The sequence below is a fragment of the Theropithecus gelada genome, chromosome 5, assembly GCF_003255815.1.
Source record: "Theropithecus gelada isolate Dixy chromosome 5, Tgel_1.0, whole genome shotgun sequence".
NCBI classification, from domain to species: Eukaryota; Metazoa; Chordata; class Mammalia; order Primates; family Cercopithecidae; genus Theropithecus; species Theropithecus gelada.
Window position 1 is genome coordinate 161920589 of NC_037672.1, and position 10468 is coordinate 161931056.

Below are 10468 nucleotides of genomic sequence, written 5' to 3' on the forward strand. Positions count from 1 at the left end.
ACATGAGCATAAACAAATGTTCTATAAGCATGACATTTAGTCAGTTACACAAATTTGGTCAGGAACTTGCACCCAAAGTCAGCTGGCATTATAATGGATAAATTTAAGCTCCAGGTACTATTGCAATGCTTCAATTATTTTTATTTTTTATTTTTTTGAGATGGAGTCTAGCTCTGTTGCCCAGGCTGGAGTGCAGTGGCGTGATCTCTGCTAACTGCGGCCTCTGCCTCCTGGGTTTAAGCAATTTCTTGCACCTCAGCCTCCCAAGTAGCTGGAATTACAGACACGTGCCACCACGCCTGGTCAATTTTTGTATTTTTTGGTAGAGTCAGGGTTTCACCATATTTCACCATATTGGTCTTGAACTCCTGACCTCAAGTGATCCACCTGCCTCAGCCTCCCAAAGTGCTGAGATTACAGGCATGAGCCCCCACGCCTGGCCAGTTATCTTAATCTTAACCCATCCAGAGAAAATTACATACCTCCTGGCTAAATTACAGTAATGAATTATAGTAGACATCAAAAATAGGATGACATTGGTGAAATGTGTTATTAGAGAAATATGGATTAACTTAAATATTTGAGGATCTGTGAACTGTGAACGCAGTGGCTTCCTTGGACAAGAAAACAATCATAGTTTAAAGACAATCATTTTTGTAGGTGATAGAGGGTTTCATAAATGAAAAATATAATTGTGTATTTCCAGCATCCCTACTCTGCACTCCTCTTGCCAGTTTCTGGCTACTTAATATTCCACCACCAACCTTATGTCCCAAGAAATCATTGCTATAATATTCTTTTCCCTATTTCCCCTACATAATCAGGCTTCTTCCTAATTGTTCTATCCCTCACTCATTGCCGAAACTAAGGCACTGAGGTAGTGGAAAGAGCATGCATTTGAAATCCCATACTAGGTTGGGCAGTTTGTGGCAGTTATCAATTTATTGCCTCTATTTTTATCTTTCAAAGAATCAGCTTTGGTTTTGTTGATTTTCTGTCTTGTTTCCAATTTCAATTTTATTGATTTCTGCTGTAATTTTTATTTTTGTCCTTCTGTATGCTTTACATTGAAAAGCGTTACATTTGCTTTTTTTCTTTCTAGTTTCTTAAGGTAAAGGGTTAAGTTACTGATTTTAGATCTTCTTTTCTAATATATGTTATAAATTTAATGCTATAAATTTCCCTGGAAATACTGTATTTGTATTTTGCTCAAAATATTTAATTTTCCTGAGACTTACTCTTTGACCCAAGGGGTATTTAGAAGTGTACTAATTTTCACATTTTTGCGGATTTCTCAGAGATTTTTCTATAATATCAACTTTAATTTTGTATGTTTCTATTCTTTAAATGTGTGAGGGTGTGTTTCATAGCCTATGATGTGGTTTATCTTGGTGAGTGTCTCATAGAAACTTGAAAAGAAGGCTGATTTTGAATTCTCTGTTTTTTGTTTTTATTAGAGACAAGATCTTAACTAATGTTGCCCAGGTTGGACTCAAACTCCTGGCTCCAAGTGATCCACCCACCTTGGACTTCAAAAGTGCTAGGATTAAGACAAGGTCTGGCTATATTGCCCAGGCTAGCATTCAATAGCTATTCACAGGCACAATCATAGCCCACTGCATCCCCAAACTCCTGGACTCAGCCTCCTGAATAGCTGGGACTATAGGTACACACCACCATGCCTTGCTTCTCTGGGTTTAATCAACCATGTTTTAATGATTAAATTTTAATCTCTTCTATTAACTTTTTATTTATTTATTTTTTGAGACAGAGTCTCGCTCTGTCACCAGGCTGGAGTGTAGTAGTGCAATCTCGGCTTACTGCAATTTCCGCCTCCCAGGTTCAAGTGATTCTCCTGCCTCAGCCTCCTGAGTAGCTGGGACTACAGGTATGTGCCACCACACCCAGCTAGGTTTTTTTTTGTTTTGTTTTTTTGTTTTTTTTGAGATGGAGTCTCGCTGTGTCACCAGGCTGGAGTGCAGTGGTGCAATCTTGGCTCACTGCAACCTCAGCCTCTCAAATAGCTGAGACTACAGGCGCACACCACCATGCCCAGCTAATTTTTGTATTTTTAGTAGAGACGGGGTTTCACTATCTTGGCCAGGATGGTCTTGATCTCTTGACCTCGTAATATGCCCGCCTCAGCTGCCCAAAGTGTTGGGATTATAGGCATGAGCCACCGCGTCCAGCCTAATTTTTGTACTTTTAATAGAAACTGGGTTTCACCATGTTGGCCAGGATGATACCGCTCTTGACCTCGGTCATCCACCTGCCTCGGCCTCCCAAAGTGCTGGGATTACAGGCATGAGCCATCGTGTCTGGCCTTATTGTATACATCTTTTAAAAACATTTTTTAGTGGTTCTTCCAGGGGTTTACAGTATACATTTGAAAATAATTTGAAGCCTCCTTTAAGTGAAATTATACTGTTTCCCTTTCAGTTTAAGAACCTTGTAATAATAGTATATTCCCAATTCTCACTGATTCTTTGTGGTCTTGTATTCATGCAATACTTTTACATATGCTGGAAAAATACTCTTTTTTTTTTTTGAGATGGAGTCTCGCTCTGTCGCCCAGGCTGGAGTGCAGTGGCCCGATCTCAGCTCACTGCCAGCTCCGCGTCCTGGGTTCACACCATTCTCCTGCCCCAGCCTGCGGATAGCTGGGACTACAGGTGCCTGCCACCATGCCTGGCTATTTTTTTTTTTTTTAGAAGAAATGGAGTTTCACCGTGTTAGCCAAGATGGTCTCAGTCTGGTGACTTCGTGATCCACCTGCCTCGGCCTCCCAAAGTGCAGGGATTACAGGCGTGAGCCACCGTGCCTGACCTTATTATTGTTTTAAACAGCTAGTTATCTGTTAGAGCAATTACCTTTATTTTATGCACTTTATTTCTTTGTGTAAACACAAGTTTCTGACATCTATAATATTCCTTTGGCCTGAAGTACTTTAACATTCCTTGCAGTGTCTGCTTGATGGCAACAAATTCCCTCCATTTTATTTTTCTAAGTATTTTTCAATTACTTTTGAGAAATGTGCTAATCGGTTATAGAATTGTGAGTTGGCAAGATTTTTTTTTATTTACAGAAGTAACTATTATCTCCTTGATTTCACATTTTCTGATGAGAGGTCTGTTGTAATTCTTATCCTCCTTTCTTTGTCAGTATTCATGCACTGCAAAACAGTGGTTCAGCCACTGACCACATACATGACGGTGGTCCTATAAGATTATAAAATTGCATTTTTACGGAAATTTTCTATGCTTACATATACTTAGATACACAAATACTTGCCATTGTGTTACAATTTCTATAGTATTCAGTACAGTAATGTGCTATACAGGTTTATAGCCTAGGAGCATTCACCTGTACCGTGTAGCTTACAGGCATAATAAGCTACACAACTGCAATCTAACATAACATACTCTGTGACGTTCACAGAATGATGAAATCATCCTATGACATACTTCTCAGAACATATTCCCGTAGTTAAGGCATGCATAGCAGTAATGTAGTTTTTTATTTGGACTGCCTTCAAGATTGTTTTTGATTTTAATTTTAAGCAGTTTGAATTTGATTGATATGTTCATATGTTTGGAGATATGTTGTCATTTTTTTCTTGTTTTGGGGGGTGTGTGTGTGTGTGTGTGTTTTGATACTCATCATGCTTGGTGTTCTCTGGACTTCTTGTTTCTGGAGTTTTAGTGTCTGTAACTAAATACTTGGCCATGATTTTTTATGAGTATTTCCTCTGTTTTTCTTTTTAAATTTTATTTATTTTTGCCTTCATTTCCTAGTGATGAGATTTCTTCTTTCTGAGATTCCAAGTGTCCATAAATGACACTGTTTGATACTGTCCCACAGTTCTTGGTTTTTGTTTTTTATTCTTTTCACTTTATATTTCAGTTTGGGTAGTTTGTTTATCTGTCTTGTTCAAGTTCACTGATTATTTCCCTCAGTGTATTGAGGGTACTAATGAGCCCACTGAAGGCATCTTCATCTCTTTTCTGTGGTTTTCACTGCTAGCATTTCTATCTGATTTTTTTTTTTTTTTTTTTTTTTTTTTTTTTTTTTTTTTTTTTTTTTTGGAGACGGAGTCTCACTTTGTCACCCAGGCTAGAGTGCAGTGGCACGATCTCGGCTCACTGCAGCCTACACCTCTTGGGTTCAAGTAATTCTCCCTCAGCCTCCCAAGTAGCTGGGATTACAGGTGCCTGCCACCACACCTGGCAATTTTTTTTATATTATTTTTAGTAGAGACAGGGATTCACCATGTTGGTCAGCCTGGTTTCGAACTCCTAACCTCAAGCGATGGTCCACCTCAGCCTCCCAAAGTGCTAGGATTATAGGTGTGAGCCACCGCGCCTAGCTCTTCCATTTGATTTTATAGTTTCCAACTCGCTGATGAAATTATCTATCTACTCCTGCATATTGTCTTTATTTTCCACTAAAGCCTTTAACATATCAATTACAATTATTTTTCATGAGATTTCCTACATTTGCGTCATAGCTTAGTATGGTTCTGATGTTCATTTTGTCTCTTCAGAGTGTGGTTTATTTTCCTTTTACTTTTTTTGTATGCCTTGTACTTTTTTGTTTTTGGTGAAAACCAGACATATATAGAAAAATACATACTGAGGTAAACATTTTTATACTTGTAGATTATATTAGTTTTGGAGGGAATACCCTAATAAGGTATCACAAACTGGATCGTTTACATAACAGGAAATTTATTGTCTCACAGTTCTGGAGGCCAAGTCCAAAATATGGGTGTTGGCAGAATTGGTTCTTTCTGAGGGCTGTGATACAGAATTGCTTCCATGCCTCCAGGCTCTGGTGGGTTGCTGCCAATCTGTCATTCCTTGGCTAGTAGATGCATCACTCCGATGGCATTCTCCCCATGTTTCCTCACGTAACCTTCCTCTGTGCATATATTTGTGTCAAAATTTTCTATTTTTGTAAGGACAGCACTCAGATTAAGGCCCACCCTAATGGCCTCATTTGAACTGATTACTTTTTTTTTTTTTTTTTGAGATGGAGTTTCACTGTTGTCGCCCAGGCTGGAGTGCAACGGACAATCTCGGCTCACTGCAACCTCCCCCTCCCAAGTTCAAGCGATGCTGCCTCAGCCTCCCGAGTAGCTGGGATTACAGGTGCCTGCCACCATGCCCAGCTAATTTTTGTATTTTTACTAGAGACAGGGTTTCACTGTGTTGGCCAGGTTGGTCTCGATTTCCTGACCTCAGGTGATCCACCCGCCTGGGCCTCCTAAAGTGCTGGCATTACAGGCGTGAGCCACCGCACCCGACCTTAACAGATTACCTTGGTAAAGACCTAATTTCCAAATGAGGTCACATCTGAAGCACTGGGGTAGGCACTTCAATAGATGTTTTTGGCAGAACACAATTCAACCAATAGAAGAAATGAACTTGTTTCCCTTCTGCTAGGCCTGTAGGGAGGGTGTGTTTGTATTAATCGAGCCAGAGGTTAGGCAGAGTTTGAAGTTTGTTATTTCTGTGGTTACCCTTAGTGCATTCAAGGCTTCAGATTCCCCTCGTGATATGTCTCTTTCATTTCTCAAACTGGATTCTACTGTTATTTTTACTCAACTCCTGTTCGTGTGGTTTTGGGAGTTGGGGAAGCTCGTGTTCTCTGATGTTCTGATTGAGTATGAGTCGTGGTCAGGCACTCTGAACTCTGGTCTCAGGCATGTGTGGCCTTCACAAATGTTCTTGACCCTCTTCCAGATGTGATGCTGAGCCTAGCACACATTCCCACATCTCACAGCACACAGGGAAATGACTGGCACATCTTCCAAGTCCCCTTTCTCAGGGAACTACCTGGTGATATGCTCACCAAAAGAAGGGAAAAACTAAGAAGGGAAACAAGGGACTCAGACAACAATAGACTTAAAACCTCTGGACATAAGACAAAAAATAACAGTTGATGCTTAGGGTAATGGAAACATGAAAGACCTCAGATGACAGCCGTGCATCATATCATCAAATTTCAGTTCATGCTAAGGTGATAGAGGGCTTCAGGAGATTGAGCGCTACAAAGAAAATGAATAAAATCAACAAATTCCATGTGGAGTTTAGAGAGGAACTTTAGAGATTAGCAGCTATGGGGCTGAAAGAGATAAACAGAAAATGCAGCAAGTAAAGTATCAGGCAATTTTAATCACAGTAAAACAAAATTTGTGTATCAAATTATAGTACCTAAGTGGCTCAGTTGTGAACAATTATATAGTCATATGAACATATTAATCCAGTTACATTACCATATTTGGATTTTGTGGGTAAAGATAGAGTATGTGTCTGCGTGGTGTGAGAGACCTAAATTCTCGGTTTACCTAATAGAATGTTAATTTGAAATGTCTAACATTAGACATATTACAATTATGGAGAAACAGCAAGGTCACTGGAATAAATCATCCCTCTGTTTAACAGGAATTTGGCATAGGATAGCATGACCCAGGAGATTTTCGTTTTTATATTAGACTTGTTGCTGGACTGAACTAATAATTTTCTATGTAATTTTGATAAAATTCATAATGTGGAATTTTAATTCATAATGTGGAATGCATTGATGACTGTGTAAGTAATAACATCTTTCATCTTAGACTATCAAAAATACTTTATAATTTACTCCCATTACATCTCTGAAGAGTATGCATTTCTAATACTATTTTATTGACAGCTGCTAAAATAATGGAAGAGGAAAACCTTTTCTCTGCTTATAAGTGGTAAACACAGAATTCAGAATTGTAGATCTCCTCACCTAAATAAAAATACAAAATAGTTTTCAAATAATTCATCCTTCATAGTCTATTGCCGTATAGGTTACAAGAGGTTGCAAATCATACCCGGTGTGAAACACAGCCTAAGTAGTTTCATAAAAATATCACTTGAAGAAAAGATATGAGACCTGGCATTCAAGTTATAAGATTAAATGTCACCCACTTCATTGTCCAGAAAAATCCTAATATTACCGGGTTTTACTTTTGATAGAAGAACGTTTGCCGCTCTACCTACTGTAATGACTTCAGCAAAGTTATTACATTTCGATAGCTGAATAGTAAAGCATAAATCCTATTGTGATGGTGTCTTTTTCCATCTCCTGGGAAGACAATTCTAACAAACAACTCTATTATATCTGTCCCGTTTGATTTTTGTCTCTCTCTTCTTGCTAGTAATACCAGCCTTAATCTTTTTTGGATCATGAGTTTTTGTGGTGTCTTTCCAAATCTCACTGTATTCTATCTTCAGAGATACAAGATTATGACGTGCTGTTTCAGGACCTAGAGTGAAATCTATGTAAAATGAAGAATCTTTTGTGGACCATAATGTTGTGGCAGAAGTCTAGAACCATCATTCCTTAGTTAAAATGGAAAAGCTCATGAAGTTTTTTATCTTAAAACATGTTATTGATACATACCCTTATATCAATTACTGGTTGTCTATTTCAGTGAATAGTTTGCTATCTCACTTATTAGAGCTTTAAGATAATATGGTCTGAAAGTTTCTTTTTCATCTAGTGTGTGTATCATATCCTATTCTTTGTATTTTCGGGTTTTCAGAACTGCATCTTACTCATTTTCTAAATAGAGTATAAAGTGCTCAAAATCAGAGTTTAATCTCTTCCTCTAATATTCGACTATCTTCGGTAGCATCCATGTATTTTTAGTTAACATAACTCTTAGTTTAGTTTTGGCTTATTTAAAGCATTTTATACTTGCTGTTTCAGAGGTCAGATTTCCCCTGTGAGCTTCTTCCTTGAGGCAGCCTGCTCAATAGGGCAGGTGAGCCCAGCGGGAGACAGCCCATGCAGACCCAAACCCTCTAGTACTTGTCACAAAAAGGGACTGGGACCTGATGGTGATTCTCTTCTTGCCTTTTCCTGGTGGTCCTTCTGAGTTGGAGTTGCCTGGTAATTTCAGTGGTATGAATCCGGAGTGTTGCTACTAAAATTCCTCCCTGGGCTGCATGAACGACTGACAGGGCATGAGGAGAAAACGATTCCCAGGACTGGTGAAGCGACCGCTGTTGGACCAGTATGCTCCTCGTTGGATCTCTATGCAAAGAGACTGCAGTTTAGCGTAAGGTCTGTCAGGGAGACCTGAAGCCCTGCGCCAGGAACGCAGTGCTCGCTCAGCCCACCCTGCAGGGATGGCTCTCCAGGTGCTGGGTCTGGGGAAAAAGCGTGTCCGGAATTGGTTCCTCCCAGTGGGTTCTTGGTCTCGCTGACTTCAAGAATGAAGTCACGGACCTTATTCATGGTGAGTGTGACAGCTCTTAAAGATGGTGTGTCCGGAGTTTGTTCCTTGCAATGTTCAGATGTGTCCGGAGTTTCTTCCTTCTGGTGGGTTCGTGGTCTGGCTGACTTCAGGAGTGAAGCCGCAGACCTTCCTAGTGAGTGTTACAGCTCGTAAAGGTGGCACGTCCGGAGTTGTTTGTTCCTCCTGGTGGGTTCGTGGTCTTGCTGACTTTAGGAATGAAGCTGCAGACGCTTGTGGTGAGTGTTACAGCTCCTAAAGGTAGTGCAGACCCAAAGAGTGAGCAGCAGCAAGATTTATTGTGACGAGCAAAAGAACAAAGCTTCCACAGTGTGGAAGGTAATGCAAGTGGTTGCCTCTGCTGGCTTGAGTGGCCAGCTTTTATTCTCTTATTTTGGCCCCGCCCACATCCTGCTGATTGGTCCATTTTACAGAGGGCTGATTGGTGTGTTTACAAACCTTTAGCTGGGCCGGGCGCGGTGGCTCAAGCCTGTAATCCCAGCACTTTGGGAGGCCGAGATGGGCGGATCACGAGGTCAGGAGATCGAGACCATGCTGGCTAATACGGTGAAACCCCGTCTCTACTAAAAAATACAAAAAATTAGCCGGGCGAGGTGGCGGGCGCCTGTGGTCCCAGCTACTCAGGAGGCTGAGGCGGGAGAATGGCGTGAACCCAGGAGGCGGAGCTTGCAGTGAGCTGAGATCCGGCCACTGCACTCCAGCCTGGGCAACAGAGCGAGACTCCGTCTCAAAAAAAAAAAAAAAAAAAAACAAACCTTTAGCTAGACACAGAGCACTTATTGGTGTGTTTTTACAGAGTGCTGATTGGTGTGTTCACAATCCTTTAGCTAGACAGAAAAGTTCTCCAAGTCCGGACTGGACCCAGGAAGTCCAGCTGGCTTCACCTCTCAAGAGGATAGCTACCCAACCCCAGGGCACATCCTTCCATCCACTGTGGTACCTGGCGCTGCACCTGGTCTCCAACGTCATGTTCGACCTCCACGATCTCACCCGGAAGTTGAAGCCCAGAGGTGGTGCTGCGCGCACAATCACTGCTCTGCTGCCCTGACTTCAGTACAGACTTACTGGAGGTGTCGCCTAGCCCGCTGCGGGAAGCACCGCAGGGCTCTTGGGACGCCTAGGCCTCGGGAGCACTTTGTATTCTGTGAGAAGTTTTCATTCTCAAGGAACCTCAGCTGTTTGGTTTGCTCTTCTGCCACCCACCCCTACCTGTGCCGGGCTGAGGGCACTCCCTGCTCCACCCTAAGAGAATAGGATTCCAGTTTCCGTTTTAATTTACTGAATGTTATTTGTAACTGGTGGGAGAAAAATGTGGTTATAATTCACACTGAAGGCCGGGCGCGGTGGCTCAAGCCTGTAATTCCAGCACTTTGGGAGGCCGAGACGGGCGGATCATGAGGTCAGGAGATCGAGACCATCCTGGCTAACACGGTGAAACCCCGTCTCTACTAAAAAAATACAAAAGACTAGCCGGGCGAAGTGGCGGGTGCCTGTAGTCCCAGCTACTCGGGAGGCTGAGGCAGGAGAAAGGCGTGAACCCGAGAGGAGGAGCTTGCAGTGAGCTGAGATCCGGCCACTGCACTCCAGCCTGGGTGACAGAGCAAGTCTCCGTCTCAAAAAAATAATAATAATAATAATTCACACTGAACAGCTTATTAAAACTTATAGTAACACTATAATTGAAATAATGTATTTTAGGAAATAATGAATTATAAGGTGAAATATAAAGTACAGATAAAATTATACGATGTCTGGGAATTTGCTCCATTGGCAGGAGAAGCTGGTGGGGTTATAAAGATTGTTAATTCAAATGATAGAAATTGGTTTCTTTTTATTCGTAGGTTCTTCATACTGTTCTCTCTACTATTACGGATGTATGAAATACTCTACAATTTAAAAGCTTCCTTTCGTAGCCAGGCTGAAGCTCATGCCTGTAATCCCACCACTTTGGTAAGCTGACGCGGGCCAATCACTTGAGCTCTGGAGTTTGAGATCAGCCAGGCCAACATGGTGAAACCCCATCTCTACAAAAAATACAAAAATTAGCCAGGTGTGGTGGCCTGTCCCTGTGGTCTCAGCTACTCCGGAGGCTGAGGTGGGAAAATCGCTTGGAACCAGAGAACAGAGGTTGCAGTGAGCCAGGATGGCGCCACTGCCCCGCGTTCTGGACAACAG

At 41.6% G+C, this 10468-nt stretch overlaps 1 pseudogene; it reads right to left on the reverse strand.

Annotated features, from left to right (window-relative positions):
• Window positions 1–7739: 7739 nt before the first annotated feature.
• LOC112624394 lies at window positions 7740–9221 on the reverse strand (annotated as a pseudogene).
• Window positions 9222–10468: the final 1247 nt, after the last annotated feature.